The sequence below is a fragment of the Lonchura striata genome, chromosome 15 (assembly GCF_050655825.1).
Source record: "Lonchura striata isolate lonStrDom1 chromosome 15, ASM5065582v1, whole genome shotgun sequence".
Classification (NCBI taxonomy): domain Eukaryota; kingdom Metazoa; phylum Chordata; class Aves; order Passeriformes; family Estrildidae; genus Lonchura; species Lonchura striata.
Window position 1 is genome coordinate 9,532,401 of NC_140717.1, and position 27,827 is coordinate 9,560,227.

Below are 27,827 nucleotides of genomic sequence, written 5' to 3' on the forward strand. Positions count from 1 at the left end.
AATTAAAAACATTAAACAAAAGCCAACCATCTTGGTCTGTACATTTTTTCCTCCCAACTGCTGTGTAGGCACATTATTTAGAGCAGCTGTGTTATTAAGAAAGAAAGGAAAAAACCAAGCAGCCCTTATGCACTTACAAAATCCTGTGCAGAACTTTGACCCTGCAGTGAAGGGCTCAGCCTGTGTTTAGGCCAGCAGAACCTACTTGACTCATGTCCCAGATTAAGTGCTGAGAGGAAAATTCATCTCCAGCAAATCTATTAAATGAATGTGGCATCATTTGAGTCAGGAGCCAAGTCTCATACAACCAAAGCACAATTAAGTATCAGGCAAGCAAAATGTTTGAAGGCAGACAAACTTCCCAATTGGATGTTATAAATCAGGATAAATAAAACCACAATGACAAGGGGCATCTTTGAATTGCAACTCCATTACAGTTAAGCATTTAAGCATAACATACAGTTACAGATTCTCAGCCACTTCTCAAAACTGAGAAAAAATGTGCTTGTTTCCCATTCTGCAGTTGGGCAGCTGCACTCTGAATGCTGCATCAGCAGCAGTGGGTAGTGTCAAGCTTTTCCCTTGTCACCCACCCCTGTAACCCTGGGAGCCACTCTGATGTTTCAAAGGCTTTTTTTTCAACAACCTCATGGGATTCACTTTCTATTTCTTCTCAACTAATTTCAAAGATCTTGCAGGAAGCTCAAGCAGTCTAACTCAGGTCACTACCACAGTAGCCCTAAAATGGAAAGCCCAGCCTGAGCTGCCATCACTTGGTGATCTGGGACATCCTTGATCAGGAGACCTCACTGAGCTATCACCTATACCTACATGTCTCAGGCACAGCTCTGCTCAATCCATGGCTGTGCAACAGCTCCAATGAAGGAACGCTGCCTCAGCTATGAAAAGCACACCAGAAGAAAATAAAAGTCAGAGGTGGAAAAAAAAAGCCAGCTGGAAGCTTTTATTGTCTTTTTTCTTAAGTGCTATACTACTCTTTCCCATCTCTGAAATAGTTCTGGGACTCTCACAAACACATTGAATAGACATAAGCATACAACAGACCTTGTCCCGGAGGCACAAAACAGAACGGGGTCAGAAAACTGGGAAACATTTGACTTGCTGAGGCCAACACAATAAGGCAAAAAATGAAGTTTTGATTGAAATGTGGCCATGCTGGCTCAAAGCAGTTATCTCCTACACTGACTTCAGTACTGATGCCTTGAACAACAGCAGTATCACGTTCCACATTTCAAAGAGGACATGTTTGCTTTCATCCTCCACACTGCACATCCACAGCGTCCCTTCTCCATCCAGCAGCAAAGCCGAAAAACCCTTCATAACCTTTTCCTGAGCTTAACTTAAGAATCACCTGGTACTTGTCAACAGAAGCAAGAGCAGGGATGACAAAAGGTCATCTAGGAGCAGGCACTTGATGCCTGTCTTGCAACACCTGAGTGCACCTACCCAGGCACTGCCATTCCTGTGCACTCAGGATGAATGGAGCCCCAAGCCCCTGCTTCTCTTCATTTACATCAATCCATTTTGAATACAAGTACCTTAATATAAGATTACTTCTAGAACAGTTAACCCTGCACTGCTTTTACCGATTCAAAAATTTACTGCTTTTCTGCTGCTAGAAACAGTCAAGAAACAAAATTCGCTGTCATTCTAAAATGGGCTTCTTGGTCCTTTTTAAAATTTTTCTCTCCCATACAAGGAAAGGAGGCAAGATTTATTCCCCCAAAATTGTTCAAACAAGACAGATGAACAGAGGAAGACAAAGCAGTGTAAATGCCACAAAAGTGCATAAACATGGAGGTGCCAGCACAAGGGTGGGACCCTGCTGGGAGACAGCTCAAGAGCCATTAACACCACGCAGTGCAAACCATGTTTAGACAAACCCTGAGGATACACATCTGCATTGTATTGACAGAAGTGACCTTGCTACAAAAGCAGGGATATCACCAGCTCTCTAATATTGCAGGAGATGTCCCAAGCAAATAAAGAACTTGTTTCTATTTGTATTATATAAATTGAAATAAATCAACCACCTTCCAACGATATTTTACATTTCACAATCAATACCTTCTCTACATCATGGGAAATTCAAAACCAGCATTCATTTTAAAAGCTATGTATTTCATAGGAGAGGAAACTGAGACACAGTTTATTCCCCAATTTCACAGATTATTCCCCAGTATTTCAGTGCCTCCAGTCATCCTGAACTTGCATGGCACATTGGAGGTCAGCAACAGCAGTAAGTCTGAAGTGCATCAGTGTCTGACAAAGAGACTCCTGTCTCTTCCATCATACAAAGGGAAGACTTTGCTTCTTTAACTTTTCAGGCCACTGAAGAGCCCAGCTGAAAAAAGTTTATTCTTTCTGTGTGGCAGATTTTGTGAAATGTCCCACAATTGGAAGGTTGCCTCTGGAACTCATTTATCAGGAATGTCAGCAATGCTCTACACAGATGTTGCATATCACTTTAGGCTTCTGCTAAAAGTCAAAATGTTGTTGAACTCAAACATGAAGGATTAACTCCACTGGACTTTAAACTGCCATGAACACTGACTGTAATTCCCTCTCATGACAATAAGAATATCCCAACATCCAACAGTGAAACAACACGACCTGTAGGCTGCACCTTGTCCTCTTCCCCTCACACTTTTTTCCCACCATTCAGCTGAAATTCATGTGTGTTTGCTAAACTTTCCTTAAGCACTCAAGATTCTAGTCAATTTTCTTACATTCTCAACATCAGCTGCTATTTCTGCAGAGGTCCTAATCTCCTTCAGTATTTTCAACAGCATTTTCTCTCTTTGGTTCCTCACTGCCCATCCTACCTTAGCACCTGATGCCCGACATCCATCTCCTTCAGTATGTGCCTGAAGCACTCAGACTCGATTTTGTAACTGTGAAAAGCCATTTCTCCCACCACGAGCAGAAGCCATTTCTTCCTCACCTCTCCACCTGTCAAGTACAACTCACAGGAGCTCTGCCTCTGAGTTTTTATTACCAGCCCCCTTTCAAAGGCACTGTGCCAAAATAAACTCTCTCACTTACTAATCCTGCAACTTGCTGTCCATCACTGCTATTCTTGGCATACTTGGCAGTGTGTCCTAGAGACTGTTCATTTTAAGGGATGTATATAGGGAACAGGACAATAAAATGAGACTTGACTCCTTCAATGGCATAACAGAGGGCCTAAGAAACAGAGATGTACAGAAACTGCCCCAATGGCATCCATCAATAGAGGCAGAGACACATGTTTACCTTCTTTACAAGAAGCTTTTAAAGCAGTAAGTGTTCAAATTATTTGTAGAGCCTCGGTTTCAATTTCATGAAGCCTAATCTAAATTTCTGCTGAAGTTGCTGTATTAATAGCAGCTTCTTTCCTCCTGGGAAGTATCAACACAATCATCTCCTGGACTCTTTAATACAGGCTGATAACAATGGCAGGAAAAAAGCAAACTACAAAGGAGACAACAACCCAGCTTAGAGAAGTTCTTATTTTTTAGTTGGCAAGCAAATGAAAACTCCATATCTACAAAGGTGGAGTAAGTATTTCAGAAACATATTTCTTATTCTTACATGGTGAGAAAAGCCTTTTCCAGTATATTGAAGTCTCTCAGTTCAATCTTAACATTAATATGAACTTTTCAAGTATTTTATGGTCTTGCCAATCATTCATATGCTTTTAAAAAAACTTTTTTTCTCAAAAAAGTAAAAAAGTTCTTTAGTCTCCAAACTGAAGCTAGCTCTACATACACTCATAGGTCAAATCCCAAACCCTGCTATTTCTTTACGAGGACAGTAAGAAAAGTGTGGCTGTTGTAATAAGTACAAATCCTGAAGGAATATCCCAGTCATGTGAATGTGAGCTGGAAAACAGAGCACCATTCTGTAAATGGAGCTAACAACCAATTTTGTCTGTTATACACACACTTACATGCTTCTCTTACAAAGCCTCTTCAGTCCATGCTGTGGCCCACCAGCTCACTCATACAGAGGTCATTCTGGGGAAACTTTTTTTCTTCTCTGCATCCTGGCTGCTGATTTCCACGTTAATTAATCAATAGATGAGGTTCACTACAGGCCATCACTCCTCGTTACTGCACAGCTCACCATGGCCCTGGTGTGTCCATCTGCTGTGCTGGTGAGGCTGGCTGGTTCCACAGGAGCTGCTGGCAGGCTCCAGGGCAGGCAGCCAAATCGCTGCTGGCCTTCCAGCAGCATCATCCTTCTCCCTTAAAAATGTCACATTCTTCTCCCACAAACACACAGCAACTGCTCTCCAGCTGAGCCATCCAAATTGCTCCACTACCTCAGCATGAAGATGTATCTTGAGCTTTGAAACAAAACGTTTTTGCACTTGAAGGATGTCAGGGGTTACCTACAGAAACCTGCCCAACTATTTCCCTGGTTTGTCAAACAGCCAAGCACAACAACAGCAGTCATTCTGACAGACTAAAGGGCCAGGGACCAGCTGTCTACAGCAAAGAGCCATTTTCTTGGTCAAAAGAGGGACGTTATAATTAAGTTATTATGTAGTAGTGAATGATACTATAAACCTTTGTTTTAAAGCTGATTTGATGTACTTGAAATAAATCACTGGGTAGCCCTAGTTTTACTGGCTTAATCACTTTTAAGTTTTTTCCCTAGTTTATTGGGCAAGAATTTCAGAGGCCCTCAAGTTCTCCTGATGCCTGGTATTCCTCCCACCAGCATAGGCAGAAGCACATCTGGAAACAACCTAATCCTACTGCTTTGCTTATAATAACAACCAAATAGACCTTGTGGAAACAGATTTCATCTCCTATACACAGGAAAGTGTGAACAGTGGAACAATGATCTATGGAAGTGTTGAAAGATGGAGCAAAGTGTTTTTGAACCAGTGTTCACAGGAGCAGCCCAAGCAGATGCGTGGTTGTACCCAGCACTGTGAGAGGACACAAGGCTTGTGCTGCAGCCAACAGCAAAGCACTCACTAGAACACATCATCACCTCCTGATGTGCTTGATTCCTCAGTACACTAACACAAAAATAATGTGGCTGCATCACAATGATACAGTAGGAGAATCATACACCTTGAATGTTTTGTCCTATTTTAACATAAAGGATTTTCCATTAGGCAGGATAGCCTTTCAGCAGCAGAGTATTATTTCACGGGGAAAAAACCCCATCAGCTTTTCAGTTTCTGAATAGGGAGAAAAAAAGCATTTCCGATATCCTTTTGAAAAAGGACCACTGAGACCAATTCTGTTGTCTACTTCAGAGATCTTTAAAAGACATTTTGTAATTTCAAGCCAAAATGCACTGCTCTGTCATGGGGAGGGAAGAGGAGAGAAAGGGGAAAACAATTTAATTTCCCCTGCTCATCTGAACACGCATCAAGTGAGCCTTTCAACAAACTCATAAAAATGTGCAAGGCAGACAGAAAATAATTTAGGATGCATTTAGAATTTATTGACTTGGCCTGGTCATACATTTGATAACGTATCTTGCCGTTGGTATTGCAAGTGGGGAAAATAAAATTAAAGCTGATCTGTGAAAACAGGCAGGCTTAGCTTTAAATGGAGCTTCAAACCACACCAAAACAAAAAAGTATCTGATCTCTCTTTGGAAAATACACTGAAATGTCTCCAAATTAGCCATAATTATTGCAAAATAACTTCCTGAACAAGAAATGGGCTACAAAGCCACATGGTGGTAGGCATGAAAGATTGAGCACTTCAAGACTAGTCACTGGCCCTTTGCTCCTGCTGTTCCACAAGGCCAGTGAAAGCTTCCTGAACAGGAGAAGCTGTATTTCAGAACTACTACCTGAAAGAAGCCCAGTATTTTACATTCTTGCTACATCAGTTTGACTCTTCCTTTTTTAGTACTTCCTGCTTGAACAAAGTCCCAGTATTTTGTCTGGGGGTAAGGGCGAAATGTTAATTTACAGGGAAAGGTGAGGGTGGTCTAAGCCAAGAAGAGCCTGTCAAGCATTGATGCATAAACTCTACCTTTCTGTCATACAACAATTCATTCTTTCCTCAATCCTTCCCTACCACACAGCCAGATGTTGCCAACTTTGTCAGCGTGACTTCTGCAATGATGGCTTTACATGGCAAGGGACTGTGCCACCACCTGCCACTGAAAAGGTATCTGCACCTCTTAGGGAAGCTCAGAACCTGCCTGAATTATTTGTAACTGGTGGTTCTACAGAAGGGCATCAAAAACAAAATCTTGGGAGTTCTCTCTAGGCTGAAGTGCAAAAATATGTATTAAGAGATGTGAGATGCCTCCATTTCTTTGTGGTTTTTTTAACTCTTCAAACTTCCCTCCTGGACCTGGGGAAATTTTTGAACCCCACGCTGCCAATAGCACACCAACAAAGGCATGCAAGCAGGTCCCAGCCTGGACAGAAGAGTGCAAGAAAATCCAGACATGCTTATGTCTGGAGTAAGTAATCTGAATTTGATAGTGTTTCAAGAAAAAATAACTAAAACACCCAGTGGGTTTTTATAAAATTTACTTTTGAACACTTGTGAGAAGGGCTGGGGAAGAAGCTTCTTGTTGCAATGCCTTACAGCTAGAGAAAGCAATCCAACCTTTTACAAAATAAGAAACACAGCAGAAAACAAAACCAGCTAAAAGCTCTTCAAAATGATCAAGCACAGTGCTACCTTGCAATCTACCTCTTGATTAAGCAAGAGGTTTGGGATGCTTCAAGGGGTACAAAATTTCACTGAAAAAGCCACCACCTCAGCAGTGAGAAGAGAACAGCAAAGCCTGTCTGGGCTCAGTACCAGCCTCAATGGTCTCTTCCCAGGATTATCTCTGTAGCCTCCCATTCAATGCTGTTTAACACACCACAGCACACATTTTAGCTGCTAATTCAGCTCTCTGGTCAAAACAGGCAACAGAAGCAAATGGATTATTCCTCCCCAGACCCCGATTTCCAACCTATGATCATTTATTTATGCACATCAGTGTTCACAAATTCATCTCCAGCAGCCCCTGGAACACAAAGCTCAGTAACCTGATATGGATTCCATGAGGCCAGATACAGAGATTGAAGGAACGACCATTAAAGCAAAACAAAAAAAGCAATGAACTACAAGGGAGTTGATGATGTTTCAAGGCATGTAGCAAGTCTCTCCTACTGATCACTCTGCCAGTTCTTCCAATTGAACCACCACTGAAAAGCCAATTTAATAAACATCTCTCATTTCAACAGGCAGAACACCACCAGGCACTAGGAAATGTTGCAGCTCAGCAAAAAGATAATGCAGTGATCACTGGGTGGGTATAATAGAGGGATTACTTTACAATTACAGCAACAATGAAAAAGCAATTTATACAGTAACACGCTGATATACTGGCAAGTGCCTGTCCAAAAGGATTAAATGAAAGTTTGACACAGACTACAGCCAGAAGAATGTCTTTAGCAAAAGGTTTATGAACTTCCCTAGACATATTTCTAAGCAATGTCCCTTAAAGACAATACCTTGTATTTAGACCCATTTTAGGTAACAGGCACAATGCACAAACAAAAAATAAAGTTCACTCTGAGAATTCTTATTTATTTGAAGAGAAGCAAAAGCATATATTAAAAGGCTAGGTTTTAATTGCTTCAGAAAGCATACTTCAGTGGCCCCAAAAATGCCCTCATTTATTGGGTTAAAACTGGTCAAGGAACCTCAGAGGTGGCAGTGATGCTCCTGCTGCAGCAGTGACTTTGACAGAGTATTTCAGAAGCCCTCAGCAGAGATAATAAGGAAGCAGCCACGAGAGAGGAAGTTATCCAGGAACACTGTGTGGATGGCCAGAATGGTTCAGTGTCTCATGCCCCTGAAGCATCACCCCTGGTATTCTCTGCAAAAGAGCTGCTTAACAGAATCAACTTGCAAGGATAACCTGCAGGTAGATCAGGCTCCCTTCCAGAGCAGGGAACATCCAACTGAGAGGGAAAAAAGCCCCACGCCTCAGAAGAGAAATTCGGGTAGTTGTAAGGGAGGGCAGATGAACATTTTTACAAACCACAGAGCTTTTAGCTCTGGTTGATTTATTAAATGGGTCGTCCTCTTTTTCCTATCACTTCAGGCAACAGTTGAATTATTCAATGAGCTCCAGTTGACTATGTTGTTTCTAAAACACTTGGGCTACCTCTGGGGAAGGAAGACAAGAGACGAGGGGGAATAAAAACATGTTTAAAAGTTAAAGAATTTAACAGAAGTGGGTCCTATTCATTTAGAGAAGTCTCAGAAGCAGAGAGGAAGTCAAGCACTTCAGCAGGTCTCCTGGCTAAGGAAACTTGTAGCACATGGAGAAGTGGAGATGTACAGCTCAGCTGCAAAACTCACAGCAAAGGGGCAGCCTTGTTCCCCTGCCAGTTAAAGGGTGGTGGCCCTTCTGCTCCCACAGACAGGATCCATGGCCCAGCCTCAGTGACACCACCATGTCTGGAAACAAACACATGCTTTACCCATACCTAACAGAACTGTCAGAGAATTTCTCCTTCAGTCCAGTTGAAAGAAAAGCAGTTTTCAGACAATCCTTCAGAGTTTAGTAACTTCAGTACCCTTTTTTTTTTGCCAGCCTAAAGCAGAGTGACTCAAACTGGAGAGGGGAGAACAAGAACGAAGCCAACCTCTCAGTGAGGCAAATACCAAACCACCAGGCTAACAAAGCAACATTCCTCTGAACACAACATTTCTCACGGATCACCAGCTCCAGGACTTAACTTCATAGTGGCATTTAATTAACAAAAACACTGTGTGATGGCCATGTGAACAGAGGTTTGTTTTCAGATGGCTTTCAGATTTCAGCAGTAGTAGAAGTGGTTGGCCATGAAGTAGCAGATGAGCTCTTGCAAAACTATTTATGATCCAGCAAAGAAGAGATTTATGCTCTAGAGAAGGTTGGCTTGCTAGAAGAAAGTCTCTTGACAGCACAGAATTCTGTTATCATTTGTGTTTGCTCAGTAATTGGGAGCTGGATGCAGGAAAACACAGTGATCCATCAGCATCAGCCAAGACAAAATCAAATCAGGAAATACATTAAAAAAATTAATGTAATCAAGAAAAGCAAAGGACCTGACAGCAAATCAGTGAAGCCAAAAGCAGACACAGTTATTTACTACAGTAAAAAACTAAAAACCCCCAAACCTGTAGATAATTTACTCATATATGACATATTTTACTACTGCTCCCAAACACCGGCAAATCACATATGTGTATTTCAAAATAAAATGAGTTATTTATGGCTTTTTAAATTATTACAAGAAATTTACAGGCACAAAATCTTTAAGGACACAACCAGAGCATTCTGACCTGAGTAAATCAGAGGATTCCACATGCCAACTGATGCTCAAATATAAAAATTAAAACCAGAATGCAGCACTGACAGCTGGTAAAAATTTCAGAAATGCAAAAATGGTAGAAGTCAGCAAAACAATAGTCAGAGCCAATAATCAGGGGCTCAGACTTGGGTCCTACAAGTCTGCTCACCATACTAGCTTTGTGGGCCAAGTACCAGTACTGGATATTGAATTCTCTCTCTTGACCCCCAGGTGAGTGGGAGAAATAAGAGTGTATACTCACTGAATTTACCTTCCCTGAAGAATTCCCATTTCTTTCAAATGTTGCCTTGAACCCCTTGAACCAAAATACTCCATCCCAGCTGCTGCATTGTCCTGGGTACCTTACTAACTCCTACTTAGCTTTGATAACAGAACAGGCAAGATCCTTTTCCAGTCATTTCTTAATATTTCTTCCTGTGTCTTATTAAATTTTTTTCTCAGCTTCTTCTTTGGTTGCCATCTATCTTTTGTACAGATGAAGTCTGTCCAATCCAGCAAGTCCAGGTTCTCATTACTGCAGCAATGGCACTGATGCAGGAATTTTAAATACATGGGTTTAGCTGGTGTGTACTCATTGGGGTAACTGTGAATGCAGTGTAAGAATTACTCACTGCAGTGATTTCAAAAGGATACTTTAATAGCTTTCTGTAAAAAAGGAAGTTTGAGCTTCTGAATCACCTATGTGAAACAATCAAATCTGCCTATTTTTTTTTAAACTAAGAACAGTCTTTTTGTTGTATTCCAGTAAAGCTGCTTCATTGTAACCGGGCATATTGCACAATGCCAATTTTCAGCCCCTTGTGTCACAGGGAAATTCTCACTCGAGTAACTTCCATTCAGTCCTAGCCAAGAGCATTAGAATTTGTATAAAGCTGACATGCTTTACTCAGAGAACAGCACCCAACCAATCCATTCCAAACAATCAATAAAGTTTACTATACAGACCCAAAATTCAGAATTGAGGACACATCTTTGAAGTAATCTAGAGTATCATCCCTGGGAGAAAACTATTCACTAAAGCCACTTCATTTTAGTTTTTATTTTGTGTTTGCTTTGTGGGTTTTTTTTAAAATAAGCAAACAAGATTATGACAGAAATTATGCAATAGAAAGAAAAGGGGCTTATCTAAAGTAAATAAAGCCTCCTGTTTGAAACCAGCTGACAGCATTTGGTATTTCTCCTTCCCTCTCCCCTCTTTAAGACCAACATTTTTAGTTACAAACCAACTTCCAGAAGAGATTTTCAGGTGAGTAATGACTCCCTTCTTGGTGTGGCCATTCTCATGGCACCACTGAGCAAGAAAATTGATAGGATATGGTGCACATTTGACAATGAGCAGTTCAGACACTGAATGCTGCTTGAACTTGCACAAATTATTTTTATCTTCACTTTTTAGAATGCTAGGTGCATAACAGAGAGCAATGCAAGCTTGAGATGCACCCATGAGTAAGTTCAATGCAACTCAGTAAGATTTATGGAGTTTCTATTCAAATAATAACTCCAATTTCCTTAAGACTTCCAGAAACATCATCACACAACCTTGAGACAGTCCCCACAAAGATGTCTTGCATTAACCAAATTATGCAGTACCAGCAGATAAGGGGCTGCCAGTGGCTTTTTAGTGAGAAAGAACACAGGGGCAAGATGTTCAGGATGAGTGACCTCTCGTCCAAACCTTCTCTACAGACCAATCCTCCCAGTAAGTCACAGGCAGTCACATTTTCTCCCGACAGCCATCAGAGGAAAAACACTGAGGGCAGTGCCCTGGGAAGAATGTGCCTCACATCAGCCTGGGAACAGAGGAAGTTGCCTGTGAGAGCTCCCCAACAGCTAAAGCAGAACTGCCATGATGTGCTGGCAGAGCAAACCTGAGTACCTGCAGTTTCCACAGCAGCCACAGCTCTGCCTGCTCAACCTCTCAAGGACTCCAGGCTACACCTGACTGTACAGACAACCATATCCACAGGCACTCTGCCATACACATACTACCAAATAAACTAGAAAAATGGAAAGGACAGAAGTATCATGGTATTCAAATGAGAGCTTTCAAACTGGAAACACAACCAGAAGAAGTTAGGACAGCAACCTGACACTGTCTCCAACAAAGCTGCTTTAAACAGGAACATCATATTTATCAACAAATTCCTCCTGTTTGTTTTTTTACTCTCCAGCAGAAACAGGTCAGACGAGCCATGTACATGCAAAAACTCCCACTGGCTGTACTTTGTGGGCAGTGTTGACTACTTATGTCTCACTTGCCATGCCTCTTACCACCCACCGAATCCACAGGGATCAGCATCTGGACTCCTCACTGTTGTTGGCAACACAGACACAGCAAAAGGTCCAATCTTCAGCCCTGGAGCCACAGGTGCTCCTGGCACGGTGCCTGCTCTCATCTCAGCGCACATAGGGCACGGATTATTTACTCTGTCAAAACATTCAGAGATATTTAACCTGTCCAAGGACTGTCCACTTGTCTGCCCACAAGGGAAAGGAATGAAATTAGTCATTATAAAGAAAAATACAGCTCCTACAGCTTCTTTTCCTCTGCTCTGTGAGGAACATGCCCAGCAGAAGTGATACCAGCAGAGGCAAGTACCCTGAGCCTTTTTATCAGTAACACAAAGGGGAGTGAACAGGGGTAACTCTCCAGGGACTAGATCTCTGAATGGGGCAAGACATGATGGGGTGTCCCAACATGCCTTTCCTCTTTATGTTGCTATCTCAGAAATCTAGATTCAAATCATCAGACTTAGTACTTTATCGTTTCAGATTTTGCCCAAAGAAGTCTTGAAAATCACATCATGCACTGGAAACAGTAATTTTTGGCTGACTTAGCCAAAACTTCAGAGAATTAACTGTTTACTGATATTCTCACAGAGGTAGTCAACAACATGCAGAATGATACATTAGTTCCCTACAGCCAAACTAACAGACTTTTCAGTAAGAAAGACACTGGAGTAGGGTTTCCCAGGACAACAGCCACTATGGAACCCTTCTTCAGCCTGATGATGGGCCCCCAAAGCTTGCCCTAACTCTCAGCAGCAAGACAAGCATTACCCTTAAGAATGTGTGAGCTTTTTGACTAATTTTTTCTGTTTAATAAAAACAAGACATAAGATAGAAGGTGGAGAGAGGGAGGACAAAGCAAACTGTCTAGGATCCTTTTTTAGATTTTTTTTTCTGTAGAAAAAGAAACAAACCCAGGGAGCCCTATGGCACAGGAGGTTCTAACTGTTTTCTGTAGACCTTCCAAGCACAAAAAAAAGAAAAACAAAGACATTAATCTCTGCAGTAACAATGCCAATAACCACATTCCAAAAGCCATGGTGCAGTTAAGGTGCCTCACTGCTTCATCACCATCACAGTACACCATGGCAGGTAAGAAACGTGGAACTGGAATTCTCCAAACCTATGGGAATGGAAATTTCACATCAATTTCAGGAAAGATCAGGGAAAAAGTCTTAACCTTCCTCCACTTGATTAGCACCTGTCACATTTAAAGGATGACCAAAATACTCTGCTCCTTTAAAATGTGGAAATTTAACAGAGAGTATTTCCTCAGCAATGATCCTCCTGCACTTGGCTCACTAGTCTGCTGTCATTCCAAATGCCTCTGGAAACATCAGTAGGATCCAGATACCCCAATTAAAAGCTGGCATGTACTCAACTGCACTGCTGAACAACCAAATGTTAGTCCTCCAATTACTGTCCAAGAGCTCCTTCTGCAAAGCTGCCCCTCCAGCACTCCATTCTGTGACTGGCAGTAGTTGGTTTGGGAAGTTTGCAAGAGTTTAAAATAAATGTATCACTTTCCTAACAAAAACAGTGAAGTTCTTCTAGGCATAGTACAATCAATTTACTCCTGGTACTCATAAAAGCTCTTAAAACCTCCAAGGCTCTCCTAGCACTCCAACTATATTTAGATAAATGTCGAGCCTAGAAACTTAATTGTTCTCCTTCTGATACAACTGCCTCCTGTCTTCAGCTCCCACAGTCAGAGCTACTGAAGGAGACACTGCCATTAACTGAAGCCTCTTCTTCAATAAAATCCACAGCATGAAAAATGCAGAAATGGGTCATTTGGAAGAGGGGGGGTCACAACCCACAGAATTTGCAAGCAACAAGTAGACATGTATGGCTAAATCATGGTACAAAGGGATGCTCAGCCTTCACTCAGAGCTCTGCACACCACTGCTCTGACTCACAGTTCATGTCACTCACACAAAATGCCTTTTTAGGGAAGAGCACCAAGCAGAATTGGAAGAAGCAAGCAAAAGGAAAGAAGTCAACTCCTACATATTCAGCAGTGCAGCTAGCACAGACTGTGCACTCACTACAGCAGAAAAGGCCTATTCCATTTACCTGGTGTTACTAAATTCAAAACCAATTTATTTACACAAGATTTTTTGTAACAAACAACATTCAAGTGGAAGTCACAAGTAGCTTACTTGAAAAGACAGAAGACAGCTAAAGTAGATATGACTTACAACCTTTCTTTTTTGAGCTGGTCACTTGAACAGAAGAGTTCTGAAAACAAACAAAATACCATCAAAATCAGTATTCTGGTTCCTCTTTGTGGCACGAAATAAACTTCCATCCTACTAAACCAGCTGACTGGTTTCACCAGCATCACCTGAGCTTAGAAACTTATGATGTTTTTATTTACTTGTTTCACAATGGGCTATCCCTTCAATTTTTCAGCATCTTGGCATGCTTGGTGGTTATTTAAAAATATTTAAATATTTAAGTATTTAAAAATTTCAGGAGATTTGCCAGCCTGAAAGGAGAAAAATCCTGTGGGATCTCATCAGTGTAAATAAATACCTGACAGGACAGTGCAGGGACGATGGAGTCAGTGGTGTCCAGGGTAAGGACAAGAGGCTTTGGGCACAAACTCAAACACAGAAGGTTCTGTCTCAACACCGGACACTGTGAGGTTGACTGAGCACTGGCAGAGATTGCTCTGGGGGGCTACAGTGTGAGTCCTTGGAGACATCCAAAAGCTACCTGCAAGTGGCCCTTCCTGAGCAGTGAGTTGGACCAGGTGAGTTCCAGAGGTCCCGTCCAACCTCAGCCACTTGGTGATTCTCTTGCTCCAAAATATATCCTGCTGGTTTTGAACTTACAAATCTGCATTCCAGTTCCTCTCCAGACACGCCCCACCTAAAGCAAGCCAACAGGGAAAAACAAACCTCAAAGCCTTTCTGAATTGCCTCCCCCACATTCAAATCTGCAGTGGCCATAAACTCATGCATAGTAATGATCAGCTTTACTTGGGGCTAAATAAACAGACTTCATTCAGCACCACTTTGTAACTGTGGCACAGAAGACCACGAGTTTCCTTTTGCTCAGGCAAATAGATATAAAAATAAATATGGAACTTTGGAAGAGTTTGTCTTCTGGGTATCTACCTCATCCAAAACACATCTGTCCAAATAACTAATAGGTCATAATCTTAAGTGATACAAAGTAAAGTAAGAAATATCTGCTCCACACAGTTTAAAGCATCTCGCTGTATTTTCAGGCATGATCTGAAACCTCCACCCCTCAAAATGCCAGAAGCACTCGGATAACCCCAGAGTTACATCCCCTGGTTTCCTCAGCACAGAGTGCACTCGCCAGGAACTGTGACCTGCTTACTTTTACTTCAGTAACAAAATGTTGACAATCCCTCCAGAATTCATTCCTTTAAGGGAAGGAGCAAAAGTTCAAAGTTATCTCTAGGAGATGTGCTAAAGCCTGCCCAGTCTGTCTCATCTCCCCACTGCCCAGCTGGATTGGCAGCCTGGCAAAGCTGTCTCTTGCTCACCTTCAGCCTCCCCTGATCCTGCTAAAGGGATCACTTCAACAAGTCAAAGCATGCAAATATACCTTTCACAATCTCCCTTTTAAAAAGCTCCTTAAAATCTGGCTGTTCATCAGTCATCATTGTAAAAACCTCTCCACTCTCTGCCTATGTGACCTAATTTATTTCAAGAACAGGTTCCTGAGGTTCCTCTCTGGCGAATCAACCCCCTTAAAATCAGGCACCTTTAATCACATGGTCCCCACCAGGGCTAAGAGTGAGGCATGTTCTCACATATGTTCTTTATACCTGCAATATATTCCTAATATTCTAACAGATATCTGCTTTCTGTCATAGTCTGTGCTTGTTTAACCTTTACATCATTGTTGTCTAGAATTAATTCCATGTAATCTCTGACAGACTGTCTCCATGGTACTGACACATCACCCCACATTATTATATGCTGACATTCACAGCCACTTCATGAGACAAATGGTCCTCACTTAGATGCTAAATCAGCAGCCATAGTATGCTCTAATGTGCTTCTCCCTAAATTGATCCCTGCTATTGTCAGCCACAAAAATGCAACTGATACATGGCACACAATCTTCATTCATCACATTTCAATTAAACTTCAATAAGACTGACTTCAAGAGTGCCACCATCATCACCAGATGGCTGAAAGTTCAACTCAGCACCAACAAACAACTTGCTGTGCCACCAGCACTCCATTTAACAGCCTCCTGCTCCTGTTTGGTACCAACTCATTGTCCTCTGAAGCAAGAAACACCAAAGATAACCCAGAGCTTGGATCTAGTCTGACAGTTTGCAGCACTTAAAGTACCTACAAGGCCTTGAGTGTAAAGATATCACAGAAAGCAAGGAACAGCAGAGCATCCAGTGTCCCTGCTATGAATTTTTTACATATGCATGTGGATGCTTTGTAGTTCTGGAAAAGTTTTAAGAAAGCTCAAATATTCAAAAGTATATTACAAGTGAGGCATTGATTAGCTCCCAAACCTTTCTGACAGCTGAAACCTTTTACACTTAGAAAATTCAGTGAGCTAAAGAAAGAAATATTTAGCTATTTGAATTAGTGTATTGTACTTCCATAATGAGAGTACTGGGCTATAGAGATTTATTTTCTTTACATCTTATGTTACTTCAACAGCCAGCTAAAAATAGAAAAATGGTAATTATTTAGCACATCTTTAAAGCAACAATTTCCCTCCCAATTAATTTCCAGTTCCTCAGTTTAATTATGTACTCAAATTGTCTTGACGCACACACTGCAAGAAGCTGAATGTGTTTCCTGTAAATTTAATCACCTTCAGAAATAAGGATCCTAAAAGAACTTTGTAAGCAAATAAGAAGTCCATGCCACTAAATCTGCCTAGATGGGGAGAAGGCAGAAATTGATGTCACCAGACAGTAAACTCTGGAGCTTGAACTCGAGTAACTATCTGCTTTCACTTGCCCTCGGGGTAAATGACCTCAACATAATAACAAGTAGTTCCGGCCCAAATAAGAATGAAACTCATCTCTCCCCCCAGAAAACAGGGTCATCATTATTGCTCACATCAGCCACTGTGGAGCCCAGCCCAGGAGTCTTAATGTCTACTGAAGCTGCAGACAGCCCAGTCCTATTTCTGTAAAGTTTAGAGACAAAACTGCTGTACATTTCTTTAATAGATGACTGGAGCCTTGGGGAGAGAGTGGAAAGCAGAGGGATCAAGCTCTGCCTTTCTGGTGCCAGAGCAGGAGCAGCACCAGGGCAGAGCAATGCACGGATCAGGCAGAAACACACAGACCTTCCCCCATGCAGAGCCAGGACACGGTTACCTCCAACAGCTCCTGTTATTTTCTTTTCAGCATTTCTTTATTCTTCTACCCTGTGGCCTTATCCTAGAAGGGGCAGTGGTCCAAAAGCCACGGAACAAAGCAAGAGAGGCTCTTTACCTCAGAGGAGGGCCCAGAGCTCCCCTGCACACAGAGCCCTGCCTCGCTGGGGGATACAGATGTGCCTGTGCAGAGACCCTCCTGCCACAGGACACTCCTCACCCACCCAGCTGAGACAGGACTGCCTCCAACCTGCATCTGAAACCTGCCTTGGTATTTAATGCAATCCTCTGGTGTGCACCTGCATGGCTTTTGTCTCCGCTTGGAGGCATGAGGGGGCCAGAGATTCTTTGCAGGTAAGAGATTACTTCAGTATTGTACAATCAGAAGAAAAACCCTTACTACTCAAAGCTCTGTCATTTGAGCACAACAAAGGGGAACTTTTAGAACAAAGCATTTCTGAAATCAAGTATCTGCTAAAAGCTTACACATTTCAAGCCTGTCTAGATTACTAACTAGGTCCAAGTGGAAATGCACTATCAGACAATAGAACGAAGGCAAGGTTAGCATAAAGTGCAATGATCTTATAAAATATTTAAGCAAAGCATGTGACCACTGATAATATGCATTTTGACTGAACAATAGGCTGTGCACATAAACAACATAGGGCTTTGGGGATTTTCCTCCAAACTTCCAGCATATATAAGCATTTGTAGGCAGGGAGGAAAAAAAGTTTAAGAAAGAAAAACCAAGCAATATACACAGAGACACATTCCAGACTGGCATGGCAGAGTCCCTTTAAAGTATATTTGTAATATTATGTACATTCTAGCTAAGAACAGACACATGTACACACCAGGAGGTTCTGGAACCTTTAGGTTAGTGAGGAAACAACACAAGAGGAAGGTTTCTGCTGAGAACAAAGCTCTCATACTTACCTGCAATCAGCAACTTCAGCAGGCTGATTCTGTGCTGAGGCTGGTCAAACCCAAACAAACCCATGGTTTAATTATTAATAAAGCCCCAATCCCAGCTAAGGCAGGCAGGCAGCTGTACAAGAGTATAAACACATTAAATTACAGTATTTTTAACTCACCTACTTAAAAATCAAGTTTTTTTCAAAAATTAGAATACCAGAAGGAGACCGGTTAACAGGACTAAACTTCATTTATCTTCAGAATCACACACTTCATCTGAGCACAGCACCTATTCCTGAAACCACTCAATTGACAAAGCCTGGGTAGGTTCCCTTCCTGCTCCAAACCCCAGAACAGAGAAACTCCAAGAAAATTAAGCCAGCAGTGATAATTTTTCCTAAGAAACACCCATAGATGGTAATTATTTGCATGCCTTGCTTTACAATAAATAGACTGACATCAGGCAAAAGCAAGTTTTACAGGTCCTTATGCAGCACACCAGCAGTAAAATTCACTTGCTTACCAACCAGAGAGGAAGGGAAGGCTTGCATCCAGAAAATATTCCAGGTATGGTGTCACAGACCAAAACTTGGGGAAAAAGTGTGATGGAGGTTATAGGCTGTAGCGATGGATTCATGAAATTCATGTCAGCTTGGGGACAGGCTGAAGCAGGAAAAGGGGTCATGAACTGCACCCTCAGTTGCAGCATCACTGCACTGAGGTGTCTGGACACCACGGCTGACTCAGCCCTCAATTCAGGGAGCCCTGTCTCCTTTTATCCAGGGGGATTCAAATCTTACCAGGAAACAGCTGAAAAACTGGCTACTGTTAATTTGTGCCAAGTGAGGAATTCTACACGAGGAGCAGTGCTCAGGCTTTCTAGGAAGATAACTCACAATAGCTTACTTCAACCTTGCTACGTAGTAAAAATACAAAACCATTTCCTATGGTTATGGCAGATCCTATTTATGCTTAGAGGGAAAATATAAATAATTAATAACATATCATATGCCCTTTGTCCTCCTTAGTCTACCTTCATTACCATTGACCAATTTTTCTGGAAAAGGTGAACAGTGGGTTCAAATCTAAATCTCTGAGAAGACTTTAATTAATGTCGTTACGCTGAGAGTGACCCTTTGTAAACAAACATTCTTTTACAGATGCAGTAAGTTTGATCATCACCATGACCACCATCAAACACTGCATCGTTTCCATGAAGGAGCTGATGTGATACAAAATTCCAGAAGATAATGAAGACTCTCTTTACACAGCTACTACACATTGTGTGCCAGCAAAACACTGTACCAGCTTAAAAAGCTGAGAAGGCAAAGAAGATGAATAACAGAATACATAGAATGTAGCTAGAAACAAATGATACTCTGTAAATTTATATTTTTAAGACCTTTAGACCTGTAACACTGACACTTATCCATAAGCTGGAAGTGGTAGTCAAGTCTACACCCCAAGGAAACCTTCAGTGTTCCAGCTGTACCTGCAGTTATCCTCATCTGTACATCTACAGCGTAAGAACAAAGTAAATCACAAAGTGATGTTCTGTAACACAAGTTTTCCACTGCATTTGTGGCTACTGTGTGCATTTAGGCTCTCTGCAAAATGTTTCTTTAAACTGCTGCCTATTGGATACAAAGTACAGACGAAAGCTGTAAGAGAATTCTATAAATTCTGGGATAATCCCAATACTGGTCAATCATACATCTTATTCAAAAAATGCAGTCAATACTGGAGATATAAAATATTAAAGAAATACTTAAGGCAGATATCACTACTCCTCACACCTACTACAGGATGGAGCTGCATGGTTCCTCTACTCTCGCTGGGTTTGTAAGTAACCGCATCTGAATTAAACCCAGAAGACTTATGAAAAATTGATGTTACATCAGAAGAAATTTTTGCCTAAGGTGTCTCCCCCCAATAAAGTTGAAACACCTATGCACCCCAGTTTTTATAACAATAAAATAATTACTCTCCTGTTGCTGAAGTTGCACAGGACACCCCTGTCAACAAGGCAAGGGGCTGAAACTGTCAGAAAAGATAAAAAGAGCAGGGCAAGATTATTACACTGAAATCCCAGGATCAACATCTTACTTAAGGGAAGATTCATTCAAATTTCATCAACCTATTGAATGAATTAGGTAGGCAGAAAGGATGCCAGCATCAAAGGGGAATTAATGATGACCTGAATTTGAAACACAGCGATCGCCCACACAGAGCCTGAGACTCACAACGCCTCTGTGCCGCCCGGATTCGTCAGAGAAGGCTGCATTCTGGGACATGTCAATTAAAATTAAGAATGAAATAACTCTGTGCAACGGTGCTGAATGGCATTTTCTCCCAAGAGACCACAAGTTCCTATTGAGATTTCAGCTGTGCAATCAGATTTCCATTCTTAACTCTTTCATTTCCAATGTAATTGATCGGTTCATAACACTCCCCCCTTCAATTCTCAGCTAAATCCAAAGGCATAATTGTATAGAGTCTTGGACCTACCTGTAGCCAAAATCTGGACTATACTTCTCCAGTAGTGAGACACGAGTGTTGCAGAACACCAGCTCTAAATGCCTGTGGGCACTATCGGAACTGAGCTGAGAAATTCAGGAACAAGATAAAAACCCGAGAAGCTGCAGTGTAACCCCAGGCTGAAGTGCACTGCTCAACCAGGCAACAATTCTGAGAAACTGGACCTCAAGAGTTGCCAGGGCCAATATTTGAGTTTCATTTGTCCAATGGAGAAGTCAGCCTTCATCACCTCACACCACCTGCCCCACCCACCGCGTGTCCCTGAGCTGCTCCCAGCTGGGGATGGGACCAGGAACCCACACAATCCCCTGGGCAGCCACTGTGGGCATCACAACTGAGCAGAACCCCAAACAGAGGGCATCTCGTGAAGTGCTCAACAAAGCTGTCTTTACATTTTACCTTTCACAAATTTTTGCAATTCAAAAATCCGCAGGAAATAGTAGGAAAAAAAGTAGTTCAAGTGTTGTTTCAACACAGCATTAAGTTAAAAGACATTTTTCAAAAACATTTATCTGTAATTTACAATCAGGAGAAAACTAATTCTCCTTGTCCCTTTAAAGGAAAACTATGAATTTTTAGAAGACTAAAACAAAACACTTGAGGGAATTTTAACTACAGGAAGAAAGGATAAGAGCATGGGGGAAGAACCCAACAGACTTCGTAAATATTTTTGCAATTCTAGTTGCCAAAACAGTATTCACATAATGTACCTCAGCCAAGTTTCTCTGAACAAAAAAATCCAAAGAGCAACAATTCATGAAATACACCCACACATTTGCAGTGTCTTTATGCAAGCATACACAGCATTTCAGCTGCTGTGGACATGACTCTTCCTTTATTATCTTGATTTACATGGCAGATGCTGATTTTACCAGTGTCTCCTTTTCTGGAAGGCTCTGGAATTCAGCCAAGCTAGGCATGGATGTTATACATTATATGCTACGCCTCTTGGTGGAGGCAGCAAAGGAAGAAAATTAAATTTTATCTGAGTACTGTAAAGTTTGCACTGGCACTGTTGAACTGAAATTTTGAAGCGTCAGCTTTGTGGGAAAAAAACCAGAACTGAGCCCATGTAAATGAAATAAAGATGATTCTGACTGAAGTCTCAAAGACCAAGAAGAAGAAAAACTTACTGGATTCACAGTGTGCCACACTAGACTTAGGGAAACTGCAGGCAGATGCTGCAGTTCCTATTTAAACATCAAAACCAGTAGTCAGGTTTTCCAAATTATTCAGCAGATTGACACAGCACCTTTTAATTGATCTCTAATTATATCTGCAGCTGGTGAACACTTTTAAAGGTTTGAAAGTCTGTCCCTCAATCCTGGTTACCTATATAGCAGCAGTTTTCTCTAAATATTTGGCCCTTGAAGACATGGCAGGGAAAAATAAATGTTTTAATCCAACATATTAAGAAGGGTCACAACTTTTTCAGCAATGAACTGAACAATGTTCTCCCTCTCACTATGCTTTTTCATATGGCTGATGGAAGATAATTTCTGTATGATAAAATATAAAAGCTGCAACTGTAAATATGAAGGTCCATCATCAGTACATAAAAAAATAATTGGTGCTTCTTCGCACTCCTTGCAGTGCAAGAAGGGTGGGTGCTGTGTCACTTTCTGTTTGCTTCATATTTCCTGAACATTATCCAAGTCTTTTTCCCCCAACTCCTACATCTAAAATGACTGATGGCTGCTGGTTTTGATGTAATTACAAATGGCTCTCCCCTCCAGAAACAACCTGCTAAAATGAACACTGTACCTTAGAAGCTCAGTACTACTCTTAAAATTGCCAACAGTGTGCACTAATACATAGCCCTGGTATTACTGTGCCCTAACTGGTGTCACAGCTGTCACTGAAAGATGAAAAGCTGAATAGGAAAGGAAAAAGAAATCGGATGTGATAAGACTGCATCACAAAATACAAGATAAACGTGTCACCATGACCAAGATGCATTCTAACCTCAGGTAATAAAATAGCATGTCTTGGTCAAAAGAATTACCCAAATGAGATGAAACTGCTAAGGACAAATCTAGCACACATGTACTCACATTTACATATGCTAATGTGAAGAATACATTTTTTAAAAACTATTGTAAACATATTGTAGCCAGAAATACAGAACACTCTTGTTGGTCAAAGAGGAGAATGAAGATCTGGAAAGTATAAGACTATTAAAGCACATGGGTGAAAAAAAAATTATTACTGAAAAACAGAGACAGGAGCTGCAGCATCACGTTCTGACACTCTTAGTGCTGGGACACAATCATCCTAAAGAATTAACACCATAACCAGCACACTTCAGAAAGCTGCCAAATATTTTTAAAAACATCTACTGACTTGCCTGGCAGTGCTAGAAGGCAAGGACAGGCTTTCTGTACGACCAATTCACTGAAATTTCATCCAGAAAACAGTTAACTTCAGCCAACCACAAGCATCAGGAGGCACCCCTGCCACTGTCCCCCTTTCCTCTCCTATTTGCAAATCAGCCAGTGGGTTCATCTGGAACAGCACATAAAGGATGCAAAGTACTTCTGAAGCCCCAGTCACATCATAGAAAGCTTCAAGGCACATGTAAACCAAGGCACTATGCACACCTCAAATTCCTAAATTTCCATGACTTAGGAATGGCCATTCTGGATGCCACAGGAAGGCAAGAAGGTCACGCCAGGAGGGTGCCTGGAAGTGAGTGATACCTATGGGAGAACATCAGCATGACCTGATGCACAACCAGAGCAGTTGCTCAACAGAATTTATGCCAATATAAGAGACAGTGGGTGCGATAAAAGAATTTCCAGATAACGTTTCAATATAAGGAATTCGTTTGGATTAAGAAGGATTAAGAAAGGTGCTGACAGAGAATCTAGCCACCCACATAATTTGCTCTGTAAATAAGTAATTTTGTCCATTCAAAACAAATCTTTCACATTACTGCAGTGCAGTACTGTGTCAAGCCCTATATGTAATCTTTCCCTGGTTTATCAATCCTTTCTCTAGAGCTACTTGGAATTAACATACTTTCAAAGGCCTGTATTGAGCTCCTTAAACAAGTGACTTTATCTTATTCAAATTCAGAGTTCTCATCTCTGCATAACTGTGGTAGAGACACTGATCTGTGTCTTTGCTGAAGTATCACACACCCAACCAGCCAAGGCCCACTCAGTGCCATGCCCGGGAGCCAAAAGGGTCCTTATGCCCTTAACAGCAAATTCACCTGAGAATCATATCAAAAGAGAGGGATGCAAATATATTCAGATGCAAAACTTAAGAGAATAATTTACAGGAGTTTACAATTCAAACAGCAGAAAAATCCTGGTCACACACAGGATCTGTTTACATCTCAGGGCTCTACCATCCATAAACAAATTGTGCTGCATCTCTTTCATCAGCTCCTTAATCAATTACAAGCTTGTACTTTGAAAGGACTTCTGAACATTCCAGATTATTCTTCTGATCAGTCTTACACTACACACATCCAGAGTAATGCTACTTAAATTAAACCATCTTCTCATCTCCACGTAAGTATTTTTATACCCCCACACACATATATAAACACATACAAAAATACAATCCCTACTGTACAAAAATAAGCCCTGACTCTGGTTTCATTACAGACTTTCAGGAACAACTCTCTGAACACTACAATAATCTTGCTGAGAAAGTTTTACTGAAAATAAAAGTTCAGAACTGTGCCAAGTGATTTAGCTTGTAGAGACAGAAATTCCAAAGCTTAAAAATACTTCAAAAGTTTAGTTAAAACACTTTCTTTTTTGAACACTGAGGAGTTGTGATGCTAAGGATAGATGTGTGGGATTGGACAAAAGGGGAAACTCTGGTATTTCAATCTCCTGCTGTAAGCAGGTGTGGGCCTGACTCATCAAAGAGGCAGAGAACACCACTGAAGTTATGGATTTTCACATTACTGCAGTATAGAGGGAGCACCGAGTTCATGGAGTTTTCACCCCTTAATACAACAGAAAGGATTCTGCCCACCCATTTGTGGGTGGGCAGAATCTTAGATGCTGCCCTAAGAAAGCAAGTGTTGGTCATCTGGCTTCTCTCAAGTATAGTCACAGTTCCTCATTCTCAGGCAAATTAAAAAAAGGTCCCAAAGTCTGGCTGCAACTTAATGAGAGACAGAAGACACAAAAGACACAGTGACATTTAAAACTATCAATGTTTGAGTTTCAAGCTTCCTTTTATCCAAGAATTTGAAATATGCTCTCTCTAGTCTAAGGATTTATTTCAGGGACTCCATTTACTCTTCAAACCTCCACTGGAAAAACAAAACCAAAGAAAACCTACTAGCAAAATCCTGTGTTTCACTTCTCACATGCTACTGAAACAACAGTGGTTTGAAAAACATCTGAAGAATACAGTCTTGTTATTGCTCCAGTCTGTCCTTGGGAAGATCTGCGCAAACCAAATGTGTAAAGAGCTCCCAGGCCAAGGCACGTGAGATTTTGTATTGTGCTGTCACCTTGGTTCACCAGCAGAGCATCACACAAGCCCCTGCCCACACGCTCCTGTTCATCCCCTGCTCTTTTCTTTCTTCCAAGAACTTCACACAGAGCCACTTCTCCTCCCTGTTTCGTGCCCAGGAGGAAGGTACAACCCTTCCAAGGGCCTCCAACAGCCTGCTTCAGGAGGCAATTCCTCTTTTCATGAAGCTTTATGGTTTGCTTCAGCTCTTCAGCTCCATCAGTTCCCTGGTTCTGTCCCCACACATGTGGGCATTTACTTGTTGCATTTTGGGAAACCAAGAGCCAGCAGCAGGGAAGAACAGGATTTTCTGAACCCCAAGGCTGAACCTCCCATCTCACACCACAATATCCATAAATACTCCCACAAAGGAGAACAAGCAGTGGTGCAGCCTGAAGCAGGAGCTTTTTAGAAGTTTCCCAGCATTACAGCTACAAAAGTTTGGTAGAACAGAGGAAATAACTTAGAGCAACTGAGGAACAGAGGCAGGAACAGGTAAAGACATGCTAAGAATATGCTAAAATCCTTATATTCAGTGAAATGCCTTGTTATTTTAACACTCAAACGCAAGGACAGAACTTCACCAGTGGCCTTGATCCTACTCCTACTGAATCAAATCTTAAATTAGTGGGAGAAATGAACTCCTGGGAAAAGAAGCGTTTGCAATTCAACATTTGTAAGCAGCCTTGTTACAAACACACAGTCCATCCCGTTTCAAATGTGATTGTTTAACACACTTTTCTGTCCATTTTATTTTCCTTAATCATTATTCCTACATTTGGAAAGACCTTGAGTCCAGACATTTGTTTAAGAAAAAAAAAAACAAAACAATAAAAAAACCCCTACACCAACCAAACCCACCAAAACATGTTTTTATTTTTAGTAACTGCAATGTAATTTAAGTAAAAATTGCAGCCAGCCTGATGCTCCACATACAACAGCTCCAGACCCTGGGGACAGGTGGTTAAGCAGTACGGCCTCAGGAAGTGCAATTGCTGGAATGCTTTGCTTGGTATGTCCATTGCTGTTACAAAGCTGTGCACTCACACAAAATGGACATTATAGGCTCTCACATCTCCAACAGCAACTTCAAAGGAACACAGCTCCTACTGAGGCATTTTCAGAAACAAAACACTTCCATTTCCACATCTTGCACAGGGGTCCTCCGGCAGCTCCAAGGCTTCCTCATTGTGCTGAAGGACTCAGCTATGCAAGATCCTCCAGGGGAGGCAATGGCACATTCTCACACCTGAGGTGATGTTCCACACCTGAACTGGGCAGTAACTGCCCAAAGAATTCAAAAATCCACTGTCCTGTAGACAATTATTGCCTCTGTGGCAGAGTTCACACAAGTGTGTGCCTCCATTCAGTTGCTCCTGTACCTAGTTCAACACCCCAGTGAGTCCTAAAACATTCCCTTTGCCCAGCTCTGCTACAGAGGTCACACCTGCTGCCAGAGGGAATGCTTGGGGAGCAAGGAGGACTCAATACTGGAGACTGCTACACCTCTTCACTCCAAGGCAGTAAAGCATATCAGACCTGTTATATGTGAGAATGCATGAGTGAATACCTACAGAGATCCACGCCAAACCTCACACTCCCTTCTTATTTGGTTTTTCTAATATGACTTGACCAATTGCTTGGAAAATGATGATTCTGTTGCATGCTGCACCTCCATGAACATTTCTTCCACGAGCCTTCCATCACAGACTCACAGCAGGGATGTCACTAATGCATTAAATGCTTTTTCATCTTGCCAGATCTACAATTTCATACTCTCTCACATCAGTATTATCCTCTAGTGAAATGCTTCAGGAACAAAGTGCTGAGGAAGGCCAGCTTTACTGAGGTCAGTGCCTGAATCCGGAATGTTAATAAAGTATTTTCCAAAGCGAGAATAACAGAGAACTGAAGAGCTTTTGGCAAAAGTCACTTTAAGTGACTCCTCTCCCCTTCACAACTTCATGGCCCTGAGGCAAGCCAGCACTTTGAGTTTCAGATCCAGATCAAAGCCGTATGTGATACTGCATGAACACACATTTTAACAGTTCCAGACTTCAGGATCCTTCTCAGTTTCATAAACTCTTTACTTACTTCCAAGGCCACTGCAGATACTCAGCACAAACTTCAACAGCCTTCATCCCTCATGAGCAGGAAGGGGAATGGCCAAGGGAGGACTCAAGAAGGTGACACTCAACCCCCACATCATGGCCACACTTCTGGTTTTCAGCATTTGGGTCCTCTACCAGTGCTCTCGGGTACAAGGCTGCTTTTGTGGCCCAGAACTTCAGGAAGCACGACTATTCCCAGCAAAGGAATGATTAGAAGTTATTCTTCATTCTTTTTAATTACTATTTCACAGCTGTCCTTATCTAAACACAACAGGCCTTCAGTTAATGTGGCAGAAATCCATTGTAGTATCTCTCCTATCTTTATCTGCATGGCTTATATAGACTTGTCATCCACCTCAAAGTCATTTATTCATTTGGTTTAGTTTTACTTAATTGTGATCATTACAGCTAAATAATTACTTCTTAGAGGCCCTGTAACTGCACAGTAAAATTTTCTGACAACTCATGGCTTAAAACGACCACCTTTCATTAAGCAAAGTATTCTCTAATAAACTGCTGTGCTACCAGATTGAGCAGTTATTCTGTGAAAATACCTCAGAATGAATCCAGAACCATTACTCCAACAGAAGAGATAAAACACCACATCTCTGTCTAATCCTCAGCTATGACAGACAGTGTGAAAATTAAAACCATGACTTTTTTTTTTGTTTTGATATGGGAGAAGAATTTACAAGCTAACTGAAAACCATGACCTAAAGTGATTAACTACAACCTTCCACTCTCAAGCTTTTCCACCTATCAACACAGAAAACCCAGAAGACATGAACACAGCTGTA

At 41.5% G+C, this 27,827-nt stretch overlaps 1 protein-coding gene across 36 annotated transcripts in view; it reads right to left on the reverse strand.

The window, feature by feature from the left end:
- ARVCF (ARVCF delta catenin family member) overlaps window positions 1-27,827 on the reverse strand; it is a 249,299-nt gene that overhangs the window by 108,653 nt on the left and 112,819 nt on the right. The window contains exon 1 of one of the 36 annotated variants that reach the window (XM_085592696.1): window positions 17,918-27,815. The exons of the other annotated variants lie outside the window; for them this stretch is intronic. The gene's annotated coding sequence lies outside the window, so the exon portion shown is untranslated. Of the gene's footprint in view, window positions 1-17,917; window positions 27,816-27,827 lie in introns of those variants that run through there. 36 annotated transcript variants of the gene reach the window in all.